The sequence below is a fragment of the Canis lupus genome, chromosome 2, assembly GCF_003254725.2.
Source record: "Canis lupus dingo isolate Sandy chromosome 2, ASM325472v2, whole genome shotgun sequence".
Taxonomy (NCBI): domain Eukaryota; kingdom Metazoa; phylum Chordata; class Mammalia; order Carnivora; family Canidae; genus Canis; species Canis lupus.
This window is the reverse complement of record NC_064244.1, coordinates 80354063-80376149: the sequence shown is the minus strand read 5'-3', so window position 1 is coordinate 80376149 and position 22087 is coordinate 80354063. Positions and strand designations below refer to the sequence as shown.

The 22087-nt window shown below is 45.3% G+C and overlaps 2 long non-coding RNA genes and 1 other non-coding gene across 4 annotated transcripts in view; 1 reads left to right on the top strand and 2 right to left on the bottom strand.

Annotated features, from left to right (window-relative positions):
- The window catches only part of LOC112659935 (uncharacterized), a 25328-nt gene continuing 3241 nt past the window's right edge, over window positions 1–22087 (top strand). Inside the window, exons 1-2 of the long non-coding RNA XR_003136590.3 lie at window positions 1–209; window positions 8032–8205. This is a non-coding gene — a long non-coding RNA (uncharacterized LOC112659935). The remainder of the gene's footprint in view (window positions 210–8031; window positions 8206–22087) is intronic.
- LOC112659934 (uncharacterized) overlaps window positions 17438–22087 on the bottom strand; it is a 20667-nt gene continuing 16017 nt past the window's right edge. For both annotated transcript variants that reach the window (XR_007409107.1, XR_003136588.3), the window contains exons 2-3: window positions 19558–19781; window positions 17438–17908 (exon numbers count right to left, since the gene is read on the bottom strand). This is a non-coding gene — a long non-coding RNA (uncharacterized LOC112659934). The remainder of the gene's footprint in view (window positions 17909–19557; window positions 19782–22087) is intronic.
- LOC112660732 (small nucleolar RNA SNORA70) lies at window positions 19006–19145 on the bottom strand. Its single transcript, XR_003137170.1, has one exon. It is a non-coding gene; the product is annotated as a small nucleolar RNA SNORA70 (small nucleolar RNA).

Sequence of the window (22087 nt, the reverse complement as noted above, 5' to 3'; positions counted from 1 at the left end):
GCTTCCGGCAGGGCTGAGAGTTGACTTGCCCCAGATGGGCGAAGTGAGTCACTGGGGAGCCGTGTTCACACTTCCTCCTTCCCCTGGGCTTCGATCCAGCTCCCTGGAGGGAGGCACAGCCCGGATTCCTGGGGCAGCCGGCCTCCTCTGTCCAGGCTGGGGTGTCGCGGCCTGCACCCCGACTCGCACACGCCCGCTCTGAGGCCCTGGTAAGTTTCCATTTGGGCTCCGTGGTCTGACTCAGGCTTGACGCACCACGTGGGACGTCGTTGGCTGCAGGAAGTTGTGACCTTCCCTCTCCTACGGCCCAGCTCCCTGCCCTGAGCCTCTTCCCTCCCCCCTCGGGAGGATGATCGGTGGCCGCCAAGACCCGGTGGCTGCCCAGAGGCCAGGTCCCCGGGGACCCTCGGACTGCAGACCAGAGACCTTAAGCGAGGGCCGCCCCCAACCGGAGCCCGCTGCCTGGTGCTCAGGGAGCCAACACCAGAGAGGCAGAAATATCGCTGTCCCCGTGTTACAGAGGCCGCGCGACACTCCTGTGGAGTGAATGACGGTGGCACCCGGCAGCACGAAGCGCCACTGGGGCCTCGTGTCGTGAATGTAGGGCGAGCCTGCTGGCAAGGCGGCGGGTCCTTCTCGTGCCATGTGCAGCTGCCCAGGGAGGTGGGGGGTGGAGGTGGCTGTCACCAGGGGGGGCAGTGGCTGGCGGGCGCTGGGGTGGCAGAGAGCGAGTGGGGACGGGTTCTGGCATCAGTGGTGGAAACTCTGCAGCCGGTGGGCGCTGGCCCTGGGGCTCCGGATACGGGGGTGACATTGCTCTTAGGACGAGGTTTGCTTCATGTTGAGTCCTCAGCCCGCAGGCTGAGTATTTATGGCAGGAATGAGTTAGCAACTTGGGGCAGGGTGACTTAAAGATTATTTTACCTTCTTCCTCCTACCGTTTTTTTTTTTTAAGAATAGCTTTCTATTTTAATATTTTATTTATTTATTCATGAGAGACAGAGAGGGGCAGAGACACAGGCAGAGGGAGAAGCTCCCCTACAGGGAGCCTGACGTGGGACTCGATCCCAGGACTCCAGGATCACACCCTGGGCCAAAGGCAGGTGCTAAACCACTGAGCCACCCAGGGATCCCCATTTTTTTTAAGATTTTATTTATTCATTCATGAGAAAGAAAGACAGAGACACAGAGACAGAGACACAGGGAGAGGGAGAAGCAGGCTCCATGCATGGAGCCCGACATGGAACTCGATCCCAAGTCTCCAGGATCAGGCCCTGGGCTGAAGGCAGCACTAAACTGCTGAGCCAGGGGGGCTGCCCAAGAATAGCTTTACTGACCAACCATAAAATTCACCCTTTTATTCTCCCCCCCCAAAAAATTCACCCTTTTAAAGGATTTTTTTCACAAGTAGTTTTTGGTGTATTCACAGAGTTGTACAGATATGACCAGTGTCTAATTTCAGAACATCCTTAATCACCCCAAAAGGAAACCCAACACCCCCCCTCAAAAGGAAACCCCACACCCCCGAGTAGTCACTTCCCATTTCCCCCACCCACCAGCCCCTGGCAACCACTAATCTACTTTCTGTTTCATTGGGTTTGCCTTAATCTGGTCATTTCTATAAGTGGAATCATACGTGGTTTTTTAGGACTGGCCTCTTACACTCAGCATGTGTTCAAGGCACACACATGTGGTAGCATATATCAGTGCTTTGTCCTTTTGTATTGTCGAATATTCCATTGTATGAATACAACATTCTGTTTCTTCATTCATCAGCTGGTGGGCGCTTGGGTTATTTCCATTTTTGGCTATTACAAATAGTGCTGCTGCGGACATTCACGTACAGGTATTTCGTGTGACCTGTTTTCCTTTCTCTTGGATAGATACCTTAGAACAGAGTTGTTGGGGAAATTTTTATGTCATTTGAATTCTTTCCAGTAGGCACATACTTCGTTTATAATAAACCAATATTTTAAAAATAATTTTTTCTGGGGATCCCTGGGTGGCGCAGCGGTTTAGCGCCTGCCTTTGGCCCAGGGCGCGATCCTGGAGACCCGGGATCGAATCCCACGTCGGGCTCCCGGTGCATGGAGCCTGCTTCTCCCTCTGCCTGTGTCTCTGCCTCTCTCTCTCTCTCTGTGTGACTATCATTAATAAATAAAAAATAAAAAATAATAATTTTTTCTGAAAAGATGAGCTGAATCTATAGAAAAAAGGTAGTGGACCAAACTTTGAAACAGGGAATGATGGGCTGGGAGTCAGAACCGAGGCCACCAGTATGTGGGCAGGAAACTAAGCAAATTATCACCCTTCTCAGGGCCTCACCGGTGATGTGGGGGAGGGGCAAGGGTGGGCAGGGCAGCAGCTGAGCTGGATTGAAGACATCTCTGGCCTTTCCCAGCCCTGACAGCTCAAGATCCTAAGGCAGCCTAGGTTTCCACACCTGGTTCGAAAAACACACCAGGGAGGAGGATCCCTGGGGTGCTCAGTGGTTTAGCACCCGCCTTCGGCCCAGGGCATGATCCTGGAGTCCCAGGATCATATTCCCGAATCAGGCTCCCTGAATGAAGCCTGCTTTCCCCCTCTGCCTGTGTCTCTGCCTCTCTCTCTCTCTGTGTCTCTCATGAATAAATAAATAAAATCTTAAAAAAAAAGAAAAGAAAAACACATGAGGGAAATGATCTGGTCTAGTGAGTTCTCTCCCTAAAAGGATGAGTATCCTAAAATTGATAGTTTAGACAACAAGACCAGACTCAACCCAGAAGAATGTTTTAGGTCACACCCTCTCCAATCTCTGAGAGGTGAGCAGAGAGCTAACTCTATCTGCCTCTTAATCTTCCACTTAATTTTTTTAAAAAGATTTTTATTCATTCATTTGACAGAGAGAGAGAGTACAAGCAAGGGGAGCAGCAGGGAGAGGGAAGAGCAGACTCCCCACTGAGCAGGGAGCCCCGTGCAGGGCTCGATCCCAGGACCCTGAGATCATGACCTGAATCAAAGGCAGACACTTTACTGACTGAGCCATCCAGGTGCCCCAATCTTCCACTTCTCAATGTTTCTCAAACTAAAATGTGCCTACAAAATCCTGGAGATCTTGTTAATATGCAAATGTTGAACCAGTGAGTCTGAAGTGGAAGAGTCTGCTTCTCCCTCTGCCTGTGTCTCTGCTTCTCTCTCTGTGACTCTCATGAATAAATAAAATCTTTTAAAAATAAATAAATTTAATTAAGGAACATATTACATATTACTGGTTTCAGAGGTAGAGATCAGTGATTCATCAGTCTTCTGTAATACTCAGTGCTCATGACATCACATGCCCTCCTTAATGTTCATCACCCAAAAGTAAGTGTTTTTTTTTTTAATTTTTTAATTTATTTATGATAGTCACAGATAGAGAGAGAGAGGCAGAGACACAGGCAGAGGGAGAAGCAGGCTCCATGCACCAGGAGCCCGACGTGGGATTCGATCCCGGGTCTCCAGGATCGTGCCCTGGGCCAAAGGCAGGCGCCAAACCGCTGTGCCACCCAGGGATCCCCAAAAGTAAGTGTTTTTAAAAGAATCATCATCCAGGGGGCACCTGGCTGGCTCAGCCCATGGAGCATGGGACTCTTAATCTTGGAGTTGTGGGTTCAAGGCCGATGTTGGGTATAGAGATTGAATAAAAATAAAAAAGAATCTTGGGGCACCTGGGGGCCTCATTTGATTAAGCATATGTCTTTTGGTTTCTGCTCAGGTCATGATCTCAAGGTCATGGAATTGAGCCCCACTTTGGGCTCTGCTGAACTTGGAGCCTTCTTGGGATTCTCTTGCTCTTCCTCTCCCTCTCCCTCTGCCTTCCCCACATGCCCCTGCACTGGTCCTCTCTCTAAAACAAAACAAACAAAAAATTTAAAAAAACATCATCCAGACTCCTATTATGTATATACAGATGGACAGATATATAAGGACATTTATTCCAGCATTATTTATCATAGCAAAAAATTAGAGATTATAATTTTCCTACTTTAAAATATATATTGTTTTGATTTTTCACAATGAACATTGCAATGGACTGAATGTTCATGACCCCCCTCCACCCCCACCAAATGTATGTGTTGAAATCCCAACCCCAACGTGATGGCGTGTGGACATGGGGCATTTTAGAGGTGATCGGATCACAAAGGCAGAGACCTCATGATGGGATGAGTGCCCGTTTAAGAAGAGGCCCCAGAGAGATTCCTCACCCCTTCTTCCATGTGAGGATATAGCAAAAAAAATCCTTGTCTATGAACTAGGAAGCAGGTCCTCAGCAGACACCAAATCTGCTTGTGCCTTGATCTTAGACTACCCAGTGTCCAGAACCATAGAAAATAAATTTCTGTTGCTTATAAGCGATCCGGTCTATGGTATTTTGTTACAGCAACCTGGACAGATTCAGACAAACATGTATTTGTAGAAACTGAAAATAGAAAACAAATAAGAGGGCGATGTGTGGGCTAGCTGTCTTGTAACAGAGCAGCCAGCCACAGGCCCCCTCTGGCCCACGGGCCAGGTGCCACTGCACCTGGCCAAGCCTATTTCGTATTTTCTTCTCCCACACCCACAGTGGAAACAGTGTCTGACACCAGGGACTAGCGGTGGAAAATAGGTAATCTGCTTCAGAAACCAAATGCCTCCGACTCTATACTGTCTCCTTAGGGACAAGTGAGAAACCCTGCCAATACCAGGGGCTTGTCCCCGCGATCAGCCTGTCACCTCCCAACTTATAGGCTTGTCTCTGGGAAGCTGGGGTCTCTCTCCATGGCCCCGACTTCGTGGGCTCCCACTCTGTCCTGGCTGTACACTCAGGACAGAGTAAACAAAACCCCTGCAGGGGGACAGCTGGGTATGTTCTCTGAGCATTCTGGGGAAAGAAGTCCCCAGTCTAGCTGTGTCTGTTGGGTGATGTACATGCCTCTTTATCCCACACAGGCTACAGGGCACAGTGGTGACCTTCTCTTTGATAATGATCTCCCCCAACAAATATTAATGCAGCTGTGGGCAGAACATTAAGACTTCCTCCTGCCTGCAGGGAGTTGACAATGTACAATTACAAGTCCAGAAAGCACAAGTACCTCCAAGTTAGGGTCCCGTAGAGACTAAGAGGACTCTGGAATGCTTCCATTCAGGGGTAAGGGTGAGGGGTGCTCCCAATACGTTACCAAATGAAGAAATGCTAACGTGGCTTTACCAAAATTACGGTACATTTTAAATGTTTACATTAAACAAATTGACCCTTTTAAGACACACACCAGTCACGATGCGATTATGCTAGTTGGACGGTGATGGGAATTATAAAAATATTCGTGCACAGCAGATCACAGGCTGTGTGGTAAGCAGACACAAATTTAGGGTTGGCTGGTGGGTGTCTTCTCTCACTCCGACCCGGGACTGCGAGCCACAGTGTGCAATGGTTGGTGCCCAATCCTGTCTGCTCGTTCTCTCTTACACCACACACCTATTTTGTTTTCTCCTCCACATTTATCTCTGCCAGAAATCGCCTTGTATCTTTATTGGCCGACTGTCCCCTTTAGAATTTAAGTGCCACAAGATGGGAGCCTCCTCCGTCCATGTCACTGCTTTCTGGCACATGGTAGGTGCTCCATACCTTTTGGTTCAATGAGTAGACACAGGATATCCTCGTGGATGTGACAGCAGGTGCATACGCATATACAATGGGATTTCATGATAAGAAATAGTGCATGATGGTTCCCAGAGAAGCAGCTTGTATGAAGGAAGTGCAGAGCCCTGCTCCAGGGCTCCGGTCCTCGCTCAGCTGCTATCTGCCAAGTAACCTTGGGCCAAATGCAACTCTTTCCCAAGGCTCAGTTTCCCTATTGGTAACATGGGGGGAGGGGCAGACTGGCAAATCTCTGGGGTCTCCCTGACCCTGGCATCCTATGGATTCACAGAGGTGATACGTGGGCTGGATTTTCAGAAATGAGTGTGTGGGGAGGAAAGGGGAAGGTGTTCTCCATCTCCAACTGCTCTTCTCTCTGAAGCATGGCATTATGAGGGGAAAATCTATTTAAGAGATCATTGCTAGGTGAAAAAAACAAGGTTCAGAAGGGTTTATCTAGAACAATCTCATTTTAGCAAAAATCCATAATCATACTTCTACCTATAGAAAAGGTTGAAGAGTACACAGCACACTGTTGTGTCCCATCCCAGAGGGACATTTTAGGGAGCTGTCCCTTCTCGTGCTTTGGACTTATATAGCACCCAAATTGTATGTTGAATGCATTTTATTTGTAACCAGTTTTTTAATAAAGTTAAAACGTTAACCTCTTTACATTGAATTGATTTTTTAAAAAGATTTATTTATTTATTTTAGAAAGAGAGAGCGAGCGAGTGCAGAGAGAAAGAGTGAGCGCCGGGATGGGAGGGGCAGATAAATACATATATCCTTAATCAATATATTTGTGAAAATTCATCAAGCTGTATACCTATGATTTTTGTACTTTTCTATACATGTATCTGTATATTTAAAAATCAGTAAAGAAAAAAATAAATAAATAAAATAAAAAATAAAAACCAGTAAAGAGTTAACAAAAAAAGAGTACAGGTGCTCAAGCAGTTCCATCCTAAAACCGAGGTAGGAGGGACCCCTGCCCTAGGTTTTACTTTAAAAGACCCTGCTCAGTAGCAAGTCCACACAGCCAGAGGGATATGCCCCCCACCCACCTGCAAAGCCTATAGTCTCATTCCTTCACCTGGCTCCAGGTACCCAAATTGTTGTTGTTGTTTTTAAGATTTTATTTATTTATTTGAGACAGAGCATGTGAGAGTGTGATCACAAGTGAGGAGAGCAGTGCCAAGGGAGAGGGAGAAGCAGGCCCCTCCCTGAGCAGAGAGCCCGATGTGGGCCTCTATCCCAGGACCCTGAGATCACGACCTGAGCTGAAGGCAGATGCTCAACCAACTGGAACACCCAGGCGCCCCCTCACACACTGGTACTCTTGTTCTAGACCTTGCAAATGTTTGAGGTGAGGCTGTATCTAGGGCCTACTCCCAGAAAGGATGGGATACTAGGATTTTTTAAAAGCTTCTCAGCTGATTCTTATATGCAGCCAGAGTTGAGATGCTCTGTTTTAAGATAGCCTTTGATTAGTTTTAATGGAGCTAATGTATTCTTTCCTTTATGGTCTGTGTCTTGTTGTATGTTTATTTGTTTAATCTTTAGAAACCTATCATTATGAGGCACCTGGGTGGCTCAGTTGGCTAAGCATCTGCCTGCATCTCGGATCATGATCCCGGGATCCTGGGATGGAGCCCCTTATTGGGCTCCCCGCTCAGCAGGAGTCTTTTTCTCCCTCTGTCCCTCCCCCAGCTCGTGCTCACTCTCATAAATAAATAAAATCTTAAAAAAAAAAAAAAAAAAAAAGAGGGATCCCTGGGTGGCGCAGCGGTTTGGCGCCTGCCTTTGGCCCAGGGCGCGATCCTGGAGACCCGGGATCGAATCCCACGTCGGGCTCCCGGTGCATGGAGCCTGCTTCTCCCTCTGCCTATGTCTCTGCCTCTCTCTCTCTCTCTCTGTGTGACTATCATAAATAAATTAAAAAAAAAAAAAAGAAACCCTTCTTTTTACCCTGAGCTCATAACAATCATCCTATATTTTTCTGAAAGTTTTAAAAGTTTTGCTTTCGTACTTAATATCTGGATTGATTTTTGTATTCCTGTAGTGAGATAAGCACCATTGTGTTTCTTTCCAAACGGGCTACAGATGATCCCAGTACCATTCCCTCGCCAGTCTGTCTTTGTGCAGGTTGGTTCTGCCACCCATTCAGGTTGTGGGTCTGCCCTGGGACTCTTTCCTGATCTTACTGGTAGGCTTCCTTTTTTGCAATTAATATTTATGACTCGTGTGATTTTTTTAATTTTTCCATGGGGAAAAAAAAACAACAACAACAACCTAGTACTCTTAGGAAAGACTCTGAAACTCATTCACCCAGATCCATGATTGCTAATGGTGTTAAAATGACACCACTCCCAACATGTTTCTGAATTTAACAGGGATCACACTTCAAGCAAAAGGAGAGAAGCTCTAGCAGTGACATTTCAGCTGAGCTAGCTGTTGAGTGGGGTGCGATGGGGGAGGCAGCCAGTAGCAGTGTCCAGGAGCCCCTGAAGTCATCCCTCCTGGGAAAGCAGCCCCTGTTGGACACATAGGCCAATCCTAGCACACAGGTAAGCATTTCACAGAAATGGGGCAGGGGGAATTTGAGGAATTTGCTTACTTCTCAAGTAGACAGAGGGGGAGATTGGAGACAGGAAGACTAGAGAAGTATTTGGCTGGCCCCTGCCATTTATCTGGGATTTCTGGTATTGGAGGAATCTGCATCCATACCTAGTCGCTGACCCTGATCCTTTCTCCAGGGCCAAATGCAGCCTTTGTAAGACAGAATGAACTCTATTTATTTTTTTAATTAATTAATTAATTTATGATAGACATAGAGAGAGAGGCAGAGACACAGGAGGAGGGAGAAGCAGGCTCCATGCCGGGAGCCCGACGCAGAACTCGATCCCGGGACTCCAGGATCACGCCCTGGGCCAAAGGCAGGCGCTAAACCACTGAGCCACCCAGGGATCCCCACTCTATTTAAAGTGTCACTGGGGGGACACCTGGGTGGCTCAGTGGTTTAGCACCTGCCACTGGCCCAGGGCATGGTCCTGGAGTCCTGGGATCGAGTCTTTTTTTTTTTTTTTTTTTTAAGATTTTATTTATTCATTCATGAGAGACAGAGAGAGGCAGTGACACAGGCAGAGGGAGAAGCAGGCTCCATGCAAGGAGCCCGACGTGGGACTCGATCCCGGGTCCCCAGGATCACGCCCTGGGCCAAAGGCAGGCGCTAAACCGCTGAGCCACCCAGGGATCCCCCTGGGATCGAGTCTTATATCAGGATCCCCACAGGGAGCCTGCTTCTCCCTCTGCCTGTGTCTCTACCTCTCTGTGTGTCCCTCATGAATAAATAAATAAAATATTTAAAATAAATAAAGTGTCAGTGGTTTTTTTTTTTTTTTTTTTTTTTTTTTTTTTTTTTTTTTTTTATTTATGATAGTCACAGAGAGAGAGAGAGGCAGAGACACAGGCAGAGGGAGAAGCAGGCTCCATGCACCGGGAGCCCGACGTGGGATTCGATCCCGGGTCTCCAGGATCGCGCCCTGGGCCAAAGGCAGGCGCCAAACCGCTGCGCCACCCAGGGATCCCTTGTTTTGTTTTTTAGATGACTGTCTACCTTAGTGAAAACAAAGCACTAGATTCTTAGACCTTGAAGACTAGGGTTTGAGCACCGGCTCTGCCATCCTCAGAACTGAATTCAGATCTCAGTTTCCTCCTTTATAAAGTTAGGGTAATGCTTCCCCAGTCCAAAAGTTCTACTGAGGGGCACCTGGCTGGCTTCATTAGAAGAGCTATGCGACTCTTGATCTGGGGGGTCGTGAGTTCGAGTCCCAGTTTGGTTGTAGAGATAACTTAAATGAATAAAACTTTTAAAACTTAAAAAAAAATTTTTCTAATGAGCTGAAGTCTTGGAAAGGGCTTGGTAAGCTGCACAGCTCCTGACAAGTGCTAGCTGTGTGGATAAGATGCTCATCCAGCCCCTTGTTGAAAGTCATCCGGAACAATTACACTCAGAGCCTCTCCTAAGGGAGAAAAAAAGAGGTATTTGAGTTGATGTTTTGTAATTCACTTACCCTAAATAACACTGGGCAAGAGCTGAATCACAGCACATGAATTATAGCCTGGACATAAGATTGTTGGAAACATTCCCCAACATTTTTAGCCAAAACATTGTTCATTCCTCAATGTTCTCTCTCTTCTGCATCCCACACCCAGCCAAGGACTGACTCAGCCTTAAGGGAGAAGTAGCTTGAATTCAACAACACTGTATTTAACATCTCTTTTTTAAAAGTATATTTATTTATTTTAAGTGGGCTCCACACTCAATGTGGGGCTTGAACTCACAACCCTGAGATCAAGAGTTGCAGGCTCTTCTGAAGAACCCTCCAGGTGCTCCGTATTTAACACCTTCCTATATTCCTACACTGAGCCAGACATCTTCAGGTAAGGAGGGCCCCAGCACCAGAGGTCCTCAAGAGACCAAAGCAGAAGTTGTCAGAGATGTCATAAAGTGACACAGGCGTTAGTGAGAGGATGTACTAAGGGATAAACATTACAATTCCTTCCAGCTCTAAAGTTGTACGTGGAGGGATCCCTGGGTGGCGCAGCAGTTTGGCGCCTGCCTTTGGCCCAGGGCGCGATCCTGGAGACCCGGGATCGAATCCCACATCAGGCTCCCGGTGCATGGAGCCTGCTTCTCCCTCTGCCTATGTCTCTGCCTCTATCTCTCTCTCTCTGTGACTATCATAAATAAATAAAAATTAAAAAATAAATAAATAAAGTTGTACGTGGAAAAGCTCCCACCCTCTAGAATCAGACAACCTAATTAGGGAGATAAGGCACGAACCACATGAGTATGTGTAGAAAAAGGCTAAAATGAGTACAATGAAGAAACGGCTCTGAGAGCTCAGAGACCAGTAGGGCCTGGGGAGGGATGCATTCCTGGAGGTGAATCTTGACTCACAGGCATAGGGCTGGGAAGGGAGAAAGGGAGGAGAAAAGACAAGTGTGGGAAGAGGCAGCGGACAATATTAGCGAAGACTGGAATCCAATCCAACAACCACATACAAACCAAGTACATCTCTGAGGCAGATACAAACAAATAGGAATTTTAGTCCCGAAGAAATTCTGAAATACCTCTTGGTGTCAGTCACATGACTTCTTCAAGCTGAAACCTGTTGGTTCTGTGGCAACAGGGTAGGTGGTTCTTTGTTTGGGGCAGCCATCCACTGGAATAAGGTGGAAACCTGACCCAACGATGGCCCATTAGCATCGTGATGAGAGCAGGCTTCTGGACTCATTCTTGCATTTGCTCCTCCATCAACGCTTTTGCAATCCATTACCCACGTGATAGCCACTTCCATTTTGGAGCACCTGGCAGACTCAGTAGAGCATGCAATGCCTGATCTCAGAGTGGAGAGTTCAAGCCCCACCAGAATTGGGGTAGAGTTTACTTAAAAATAATAATAATAAAGGGACACCTGGGTGGCTCAGCAATTGAGTGTCTGCCTTTGGCTCAGGGCATGATCCCACATTGAGCTCCCTGTGGGGAGCCTGCTTCTCCCTTTGTCTGTGTCTCTGCCCCTCTCCCTGTGCCTCTCATGAATGAATTGATAAATAAAATCTTAAAATATAATAATAAAAATTTTTTTTAAAGGTTGCAGGTTGAAATAAGTATAAGGAAGAAAGAGAAAGGAAGAGAAAGGTGTTCTTGATGGTCAAAAAGGCCTAAGGAGGGGCACCTGGGTGGCCCGGTGGTTGGGCCTCTGCCTTTGGCTCGGGGCATGATTCTGGAGTCCTGGGATCAAGTCCCCCATCGGGCTCCCTGCATACAGTCTGCTTCTCCCTCTGCCTGTGTCTCTGCTTCTCTCTCTGTGTCTCTCATGAATAAATAGACAACAACAACAAAAAAGGCCTAAGGAAGTGCTACTTGAGATCTACCTGATGTGGAGAGACTTCCACGTGCAGATCTCAAGAAAAAGCAATAGAGGCAGAGGAAACAGCAGAGATAAAGTCTGGAGCCAGGAAAAAGCATCGCGTATCTGAATGACCATTGCAAGGATTGGTGGCCTTTTTTTTTTTTTTTTTTTAACTGGATGAAACATGTGAGTTTAACCCAGCAAGACACTCCTTGGAGCTGGCTATAGGATAGGCATGGCTTAATAAATCAGCCTCCATGACTTGGGACAACCTAAGTTGGAAGGCTTGGGCCAGCTGTCACTAAAGGGTGGGTCCTTGACCTGTAACTGACAATCAGTGTGCACAGATTTTAGGGCAGCAGGATTGCAGCTGAGGGGAGGGAGGAGTACAGCTTGCTAGTCAGTGGGAGGTGGCTAATCCAACCGGGCAAATTCTCCTTATGTGCTGGATGTTGCTGCAGCCTTGTAGAGCTCATGAGCACTCACACACATTCTCAGCTCTGCAAGGCATGCAGGGGCATCTTCATCCTCATATTGGAGACAAGGAAGTGGAAGCAAAATAACCTGCCTGTGACACTGTAAGCTACAAGCTAGGCCGAGACCCAGTCTTCCTGACCACTGATGGAGCGCTCGTTCCTTAAGACTGCCACATGGACCCTGAGAACTCTGAAGGGATGGGACACCTGGGTGGCTCACTGGTTGGGCGTCTGCCTTAGGCTCAGGGCTTGATCCCAGGGTCCTAGGATCAAGTCCCACAGTGGGCTTCCTACAGGGAGCCTGCTTCTCCCTTTGCCTATGTCTCTGCCTCTCACTCTGGGTCTCTCATGACTAAATAAATAAAATCTTCTTAAAAAAAAAAAAAAGAACTCTGAAAGGCTGACGAGTGGGGAGATGCCCAATCCTTCCTTTTCTCAGCCCGTCTTTGCATCTTTAATTATAAATATGCCACTTTCCATTTCCAGACACAATTTCTAGAGCCTCTATTCCTCCAAATCCATGTTCAACTTTCTATCACATCCTCATTAATATTTACTGATAAGGTAAATGTATTATTTCGAATGGAAGAATATTGCATTTGCAAAAGGGATAAATCTTAAATCAATGACACAAGCAATTTTGGGGAGCAGCAGCATCCAATAGAAATATGTGAGCCATACATGTAATTTAAAATCCTCTAGTAGTCATATTCAAAACAAAAAGGGACAGGGTTGGGGCACCTGGTTGGCTCAGTTGTTAAGCATCTGACTCTTGCTTTGGCTCCGGTCATGACCTCATAGTCATGAGATTGAACACAGCATCCAGCTCTGCGCTCAGCACAGAATCTGCTTGAGATTCTCTCCCTCTGCCCCTCGCACACTCGTTCTCTCTCTCAAAATAAATAAATCTTTTTTTTTTTTAAAGGGGACTGGAGATCTCTGGGTGGCTCACTGGTTTTGCACCTGCCTTTGGCCCAGGGTGTGATCCTGGAGTCCCGGGATCAAGTCCCACATCAGGCTCCCTTCATGGGGCCTGCTTCTCCCTCTGCCTGTGTCTCTGCCTCTCTCTGTCTCTCTATTTGTCTCTCATGAATAAATAAATAAAATCTTTAAAAAAAAGGGGGGGACAGGGTTAATTTTATTTTATTTTATTTTGTATTAATTTTAATATATTTTAGTATATAAAAATATTGTTTAAAACATAATATAGGGATCCCTGGGTGGCGCAGCGGTTTAGCGCCTGCCTTTGGCCCAGGGCACGATCCTGGAGACCTGGGATCGAATCCCACATCGAGCTCCCAGTGCATGGAGCCTGCTTCTCCCTCTGCCTGTGTCTCTGCCTCTCTCTCTCTCTGTGACTATCATACATAAATAAATAAAAATTAAAAAGAAAACATAATATAGTGGTCACCGGCAGCACATATACTAAAACATAATTAATATAAAATATTAAGGAGATAGCTTAAATTCTTTTTTTCTAGTATTAAGTCTTCAAAACCTGGTGAGCATTTTATACTGGCAGTACATTTTAGCCTGGACTAGCCATATTCCAAATGGGCAATACCACTTGTGGCTAGTGGCTACTGTACCAGACACTGCAGCTCTCAGAGTAGAATTGCTAGTGTTCAGAGGTGCCTGGATGGCTCAGGCAGTGGAGCACGAGACTCTTGATCTTGGGGTTGTAGGTTCAAGCCCCCACATTGGGTGTAGAGATTACTTAAAAAAAAAAAAAAAAACAGAATTGCTAGTGTCTGAAGCTGGCCAGTATGAATTTGGCAGACACCTTTTTTCTTCTCTTTAGAATGAGAGCACTCAGTGTAGGGGAGGGGCAGAGGGAGAGGAGAATCTTAAGCAGGCTCTGTGCTGAGTGAGGATCCTGGTGTGGTGCTCCATCTCACGACCCTGAGATCATGACCTGAGCCAAAATCAAGAGTCCTACACTCAACGGACTGAGCCACCCAGGTGCCCCAGCAGGCATCTTTTTTTTGGGGTGGGGGGCAATGTGTCTTCTAAGGTCCCTCCTGTCACACTAGAAGAGCATGTATCCCCCAAGAAATAGAAATGAAAAGGAACTATAGTTAACTTGACTTTCAAAGTTGTGGAAGATTAAACTAGAAGGGCTCTCTGAGATTCTCTGGTCCAGAAGTCAGCAAACTTCAGCCCCTGGACCATATCTGGCTCCCTGCTTGTTTTATTCTACGGCCTGGGGCATTCTACAATGGCTTTTACATATTTAATGGTTAAAAAGTAATTGAAGGAAGAATAATGCTTCCAGACACAGGAATACTACATGAAATTCAAAATTCAGTGTCCATAATAAAGTTTAATTGGAACATCTTCACACTCATTTGCTTACATTTTTGTCTGTGGCTGTTTTTGAGTACAATGGCAGAGTGGAGTAGCCACCACAGAGACAATATGGCCCATCAAGCCCAACATGGTAACGGTCTGGACTTTTTTAAAAAAGGTTTTATTTATTCATTCATGAGAGATACACAGAGAGAGGAAGAGACACAGGCAGAGAGAGAAGCAGGCTCCATGCAGGGAACCCGACGTGGGACTCAATCCCGGGTCTCCAGGATCACACCCTGGGTTGAAGGTGGCGCTAAACCGCTGAGCCACCAGGGCTGCCCACGGTTTGGCCTTTTACAGAAGTTGGCTGAGCCCTGGACTAGATCAGCAGCTCCCATTCTTTTTTATTTTCTTTTTATGATTTTATTTATTTATTTATTTGACAAAGAGAGAACAAGCAGGAGGAGTGGCAGGCTCCCTGGGGAGCCTGATGTGGGATTTGATCCCAGGACCCTGGGATCATGACTTGAGCCAAAGGCAGACACTTAACTGATGGAACCACCCAGGTGCCCCAGCAACTCCCATTCTGTTGTTGAGGAATTGAGGCACGGAGAGAAAATGACTAGCCGGAGATCACACAGTCTGCCAAGGCCAAATGAGCAACCTTGGTTCCCTGTTAGGGCTCTTTTCACCACACTACCACATCAGCACATCAGAAGCATCTCGATTTATCATGACAATGACCAATTGGTCCTTGGTCCTTTTGTCTGTTTTCTCTCAGCTCTTTCCCACACTCAGGCCTGATCTGGGTGTTAGAATGAGCCGGCTGCCTCTGTAACCTCAAGAGGGCAGCCCTAGCTAAGGTGTCTCCAAAGTGCACTGTCTTATCCAAGAGAACCAAAATCAAATCAATATATGGTCCTGTCCCCCCCACAAAAAAAAAGAAGAAAGAAAGAGAGAGAGAGAAGAAAGAAAGAAGAAAGAAAGAAAGAAAGAAAGAAAGAAAGAAAGAAAGAAAGAAAGAAAGAAAGAAAAGAGAATGAAGTGGATCAGAAGGGCCTGAATTGGTTTTGATGATGATATGCATACATATGAGTGTAAATGTAAGACATTCATTTTATTTTAAACCAATTGCTAGGGATCCCTGGGTGGCGCAGTGGTTTAGCGCCTGCCTTTGGCCCAGGGCGCGATCCTGGAGATCCGGGATCGAATCCCACGTTGGGCTCCCGGTGCATGGAGCCTGCTTCTCCCTCTGCCTGTGTCTCTGCCTCTCTCTCTCTCTCTGTGACTATCATAAATAAATAAAAATTTAAAAAAAATTGCCCAAGGTGAATTCAAGTACACACAAAAAAAAACATCCCCACATCTAGCTAGAAAAGAAGACACAGAAGCCAAATCAGCAGCAAAAGAGAGGTATTTCAGAAAGAAACACACATTAAACACACACACCCCTTTCTATTGGGGGAACATGGAGAATAAATTAGTTCCCCTTACAGTCCTAGGGACAGTTTTAAGTATGTGACTGGAGCTGTGCTCATGACCCAGATTTGTCCTTGTTCTGAGTGGGCTGAAGAAGATGCTCCATCTCTTCATTTGGGGAAGGAATGGGGCTATGGGGCTGGCAGCCTAGTATCACTGAGGTATTTATGAAGTATAATTAATGTTTGCAACAGGTTTGGGGATCCTCCAGATTAAAAGGTGCCCCGTGCAAGGTGCAAGATGGATGGGTGTTACTTCAAGGGCAAGTACATTCTGTGGGTGTCACCACTGTTGTTGTTTACCTAGGCAGTAGGGGACAAAAGTAGGTTAAGACCATGTGGCACAATCCTTCGACGTGACCCAGAACAGGAAACGTGTATAGGGAAACTATCGCATCAGATGGTATAGAGCAATTTCACAGAGAATGCACAAATCCCCAGAGGCAGAATGGTTGGCTTCATGACACCTAATCATGCCTAGAAGGAATCCATTGGGGCTAATTAGAAAAACACATATGGCACTTCCAGCTTTACAAGGAAGTGGGCTGAGTTGCATTACTCAGCACACATCTTTCCTCAGCTTGAGCTTGACTTCTGAGATCTTCTGAGAACTGACTATTTTTTCTAGGTAATACTAAAAGGCCTGGTGCTGGGTAACAGCAGGAACTAAGCTGGAAGTCTAATTAAGCATCCCCGTATTACAACACTTAAAAACACTTATGGGAATCCCAGTGAGTTCCTAATGTTTAATTTCTAGATTTAATCCTAAATTGCTCCACTGAATCCTCTCGTATGACCTTGGCTAATTATGTAATATCTAATCACCAGTGATAATGAAAAATTGAAAATGATGGCATGAGTTGATTTACTTCTCCTTGCAGATATTCCATCAGAACCAAAGATTAGGGAATAAAACCTTAGCATGGGGCACCTGGCTGGCTCAGTCAATAGAGCATGTGGCCCTTGATCTCGGGGTCAGAGTTTGAGCCCCACGTTGGGGGTAGAGTTTACTGGAGAAAAAAAAAAAAAACACCTTAGCATATAGGAAGTTGCTTTCAAACTCCAGCAATTAAGTATATTACTTACTTTAGTCCCTGGAATGGTAAGAAAATGGAAATGCACTGAATGGGAATTTTTTTTCTTATTCTTATCAGTTAGAACTTTGGTCTAGATCAGTACTATAATACATAGGAAAATCATATAGATTTATCATGAAAATAAATAGTCTGTTAAGTGTCTGACTCTCGATTTCAGCTCAGGTCACACATGATCTTAGGGGCATGAGATTGAGCCCTGCATCAGGCCCCATGCTCAGTGTAAGTCTGTGAGATTCTCTCCCTCTCCCTCTGCCCCACCCCCTGCCAGTGCACTCATGCTCTCTCTCTCTCTCTCTCAAATAAATAAATAAAATCTTAAAGAAAAGAAATTCTCACAGGGAGCCTGGGTCACTCAGTCAGTTAAGCCTGTTTGCCTTCAGTTCAGGTCATGACCTCAGGGTCCTGGGATTGAGTCCCATATTGAGCTCCCTGCTCAATGGGGAGTCTGCTTCTCACCCTCTTCCCCCCCCCCGCCCCCGCCGCTCATGCTCTGTCTCAAATAAATAAAGGGGATCTTAAAAAAAAAATTCTCAGCAGAAACATCAATATGCTTGAAGCTTTATTGTTACCCAGAAAAGTAAATCCACATCTCCAATACAGTATTTGCTCTGGAAATTACAGTCTACCAAAAAACAAAGCAAAACAAAGAGAGAAAGAAAAGGACATATAATACTTATGTGCTCAGAATTACAAATGTAACTTGAGGGGTGCCTGGCTGGTTCAGTCAGAAGAGCACGCAACTCTTGAACTCCGGGTTGTGAGTTTGAGCCTCATGTGAGATGTAGTGATCCTGGACAACAAACTTAAAAGGATGTAACTTGAAACATTTATTTATGCTATTCACATAAAACTAGCTGACTTAGATGGTTTTGGTATGTTAGCCTTTTTATACTTTGTCAGTTCTGTGATGTTACGCGAGTTAAAAGGCCAAACCCCATTTTGTGTAACGCTGTAGTCCACCTTGAATTTCAAGCCAGTTGATAAACTCTTTAAGTTTTGATAGATCCCTCTGAGGAAAAAAAAAAAAAAAAGTATAAGCAACAATGACCATGTTTTCACATTTATATATTTCTCATTTAAGGAGTCAAAAAATTCAGTGGACTTTATTCTAACTCTTCTAAACACAAACACCTTTGATTTGAATAGCATTTCTTGGATGATAAAGCACTTTTACTCCATTCTCTCGTTTTATTGGATCTTTGAAACAACCCCGTGGAATAGATGTGGCATATGTAGTATAGAGGTTTAATAGATAGTTCCTAAAATTAATTCAGTGAATATTTATTGAACAACTACTGTTTGCCAGGCACTATTTTAGAAAATGATCATTTGGTAGCAAATATACCACACAGAGATCCTGCCAAAAAAGTTTACGAGACATGCCCAAGAACATAGGAAGTAAATCAAAACCTCTTGACTGCTGTATGATGTCATCATTTCTCTTATTAAGTTGGAACAATTTCTATTTATCATCTATTATTATTTTTTAAGATTTTATTTATTCATGAGAGACACAGAGAGAGAGAGAGAGACAGAGACAGAGATGCAGGCAGAGGGAGAAGCAGGCTCCATGCAGGGAACCCAACGTGGGACTCGATCCCTGGTCTCCAGGATTAGGCCCTGGGTCAAAGGCAGGCACTAAACCACTGAGCCACCCGGGCTGCCCCTCCATTTATTACTTTTGGACAGAAAGTAGGATTTATTGATGGGTATGAATAAGGAGAGAGCAGTATCAAAGTTCTCACGAGTGCAGGGCATGACATTTGTTCAGAGGGTCACCATTAGTGATGTATTTGACCCCATGGTCACCGGGCATATGCTTTTCAGCCACCATGTCTTTAATTCTGTTCACATTAAACCCAGTAAAACCCCACTTCTTGAAGATGTGGATCTTCCTGCAACCAGGGATTTTGAACTTGGCCCTGCTTAGAGCCTCAATCACATGTTCCTTGGTAGCTCAATCACATGTTCTGCAGCTTGGTACCGATGGACATAGTGACCTGGCCAATGTGGACTCTGGTCACTATGCCCTGAGGCTTTCTAAAGGCACCTGTATACCTATCTGGAGCCTAGATTGGGGACAGCATGAGGTCAGACATGAACGTCCACTGTCTCCAAGGTCCCTGAAGGCAACCCCTTCAAGCAACAAGCTGCATACACTACCAAGGAGGGTACTGTTTGCAGCCATTGCACGCCAGCCCCCAGGGGTGTGCCCCAAACAGAACATTTGGCTTAATTGGCTGGAGATAGATGAACCATTTTATACTCCTTCCCAAAGCCAATTCCATCCTGTATGCAGTCCTTCTCCCCTACTTAAGAACATGGATCCAGTCAAACTCTCCTGCCCACATCGATTATCTATTATATAAGCAGTGTTACAATAAAGTATTGTAGGGGTGCCTGGGTGGCTCAGTTGGTTAAGTGTCCGACTCTTGGTTTCGGCTCAGGTCATGATCTCAGAGTTGTGAAATCAAGCCCTGTGTGTGCGGCTCTTCACTGAGCACAGTGTCTGTTTGTCCCTGCCCCTCCCTCCACTCTCTTGGTCTCTCTCAAATAAATAAAAAATTAAAAAAAAAAGTATTATAATTTCTTCCACCTCAAAACAAGCCAACTTCTCTAGATATCATATTCTCCAGCTACTCATCTTTTACCAGCTACCTCTCCATTTTTCTGCTTTCCTTGTGCAGCCAACTCTCCATTCTCTATTTAAAAGTCAATTAAGGGATGCCTGGATAGCTCAGTGGTTGAGTGTCTTCCTTTGGCTCAGGGCATGATCCTGGAATCCCATGATCGAGTCCCACGTCGGGCTCCCTGCATGGAGCCTGCATCTCCCTCTGTGTCTCTGCCTCTCTCTCCCCGTGTCTCTCATGAATAAATAAATACTATATTTTAAAAAATAAAAAATAAAAAATAAGTCAATTAAACATTTATTAAACAAATGCAAAATAAATGAACTCAACATGTTTCACATAGAGATAAGTTCAAATATTCAGAGGGTTTGTCAAGAAAAACAAAAAACCTAAATTTTGTTCTGTTTTTTTTCAAAAGGCAAAACGATAACCAATGGCTAGAAACATCCAGCATGATATTTGTACAAATATTTTCAATTTCTCCAATATAATAAATGTTATATATATATTTTTAAAGATTTTATTTATTTATTCATGAGAGACACACAGAGAGAGAGGCAGAGACACAGGCAGAGGGAGAAGCAGGCTCCATGCAGGGAGCCCGACGTGGGACTAGATCTCAGGTCTCCAGGATCAGGCCCCGGGCCGAAGGCAGGCGCGCTAAAACCGCTGAGCCACCCGGGTTGCCCTAAATGTTATATTTTTTTCAAAATAAGAAAGGAGCTATGCGGGTTCTGGCTGGGTCCCTTGGTTGAGCATGTGACTCTTGATCTTGGGCTCTGAAGTTCAAGCCCCACGTGGGTCATAGAGCCTACTAAAAAATAAATAAGAAGAAAGGAGATATGTCTTTTTAAAAATGTAGTACTCTTAGACCTTTCAAGGAAGTCAAATATTCATGATATATCCTGCGTGCCAGCAACTGATGCACTCATATCATTGGAAATAAACCTCAAGTCAACTAACCAGTTTGTGAAGAAAATGGCCTCTGGGTTGCTCAGCTATATTTAAGTTCTACATCAGGGACATGTGGGTGGCTCAGTTGGTTAAGTGTCTGCCTTTGACTCAGGCAGGGTCCTGGGGTCGAGCCTCACATCAGGCTCCCCACTCAGTAGAAATCCTGCTTCTCCCTCTGCCTCTGCTGCTCCCCCTACATGCTCTCTCTCTAATAAATAAATAAAATCCTTAAGTTCTACATCAGTGATTTTCAGGAGGTGTGAGAAAGTCCCACAAAACAGATGTATCAGAATGCCCTAGGATTCTGATATTTCATTGTAGGGAGACAGTCTTCCTCAGCCCTCAAAAGAACCCTGACAAATCAGGGTAACTGATAGAAGCATAGCATGTGCTGGGACAAGGGAAAACCAGTTGAAGACTACATAGGCTAGCCAGTGCAGCATTTCATGAGTATTAGGAAATATAATCTTAACCACATTCTAGGCTGCATCCAAATTGATAAATACTTCCAAATAGAGATGGTTTCAATGACTATTCAGCGTAGGTGTTTCAGGATAAAATGCCCATAAATACTTTAAATCCGTATTTAATCACATGCTCCGCTAAGAAATAGTAAGGTAATACAATTGAAAATAAAGATTTTAACTGATCGGGATGCCTGGGTGGCTCAGCAGTTGGGTGCCTGCCTTTGGCCCAGGCCATGATCTTGGGGTCCTGGGATCGAGTCTCACATCAGGCTCCCTGCATGGAACCTGCTTCTCCCTCTGCCTGTGTCTCTGCCTCTCTGTGTGTGTGTCTCTCATGAATCAATAAATAAAATCTTTGTAAAAATTTAAAATTTTTAACTGATCTATATTTATCAGTACAGAGGATTCTAACAGTGGAGCTCAAACCCAGGACGATAAACACGTTTTCAAATAAAGCACACAGCCAATCCAGTTAATTGTCGTTCACTAGGGATTGCTGTTGCCGGAGCAGGCTCCCGTGGGACAGGTGCAGGAAACCTATTGAAAGGAAACGATGGGGCACTTCGATCTTAAGGCATTACTATTCTTGCGACAGAGTCAATTTGCCATCATTGGTCTAGGCTTTTTACAGGAAGTCCAACAAATGCTGCAGAGTCATCAGGGATTATTGAGGTACAGGCTTGAGAAACGAGGGCAAGGTCTGCTTTGTTGCATCTCTAAGCAAGCACTGCACGACTGGCTGAATCACCTCAGACTGCCGGTGAGCACTGACGGTTACATAAATTCCAGGAAAAGCTCTCTGCTAGAGTCTTTGGCCTACTGACCAAATTCTTCCAGGTACCGACCAAATTCCAAGTTCAGAATTTGCAGAGTCTGTAGGAAGGTAGTATTCTTTTCCAAAGAAATTGTGTATTATTCATGTCATTATGGAACAGCTACCGGGCTAGAAGCAGACCATATCCTGAGGGTGTAATCATTCTCCCAGGAGCCTACAGGTTTTGAGTTCCTGAGTCTCTCACTGACCCAGGAAATTTGTGAGCTGGAATGTACTTTCTACCGTCGCCGTCCCTGGCATCTTCCCCTCCAAGTCTACTGCATTACTTTTCCCAGAGGCACTCCAGATAAACTGATTTTTTA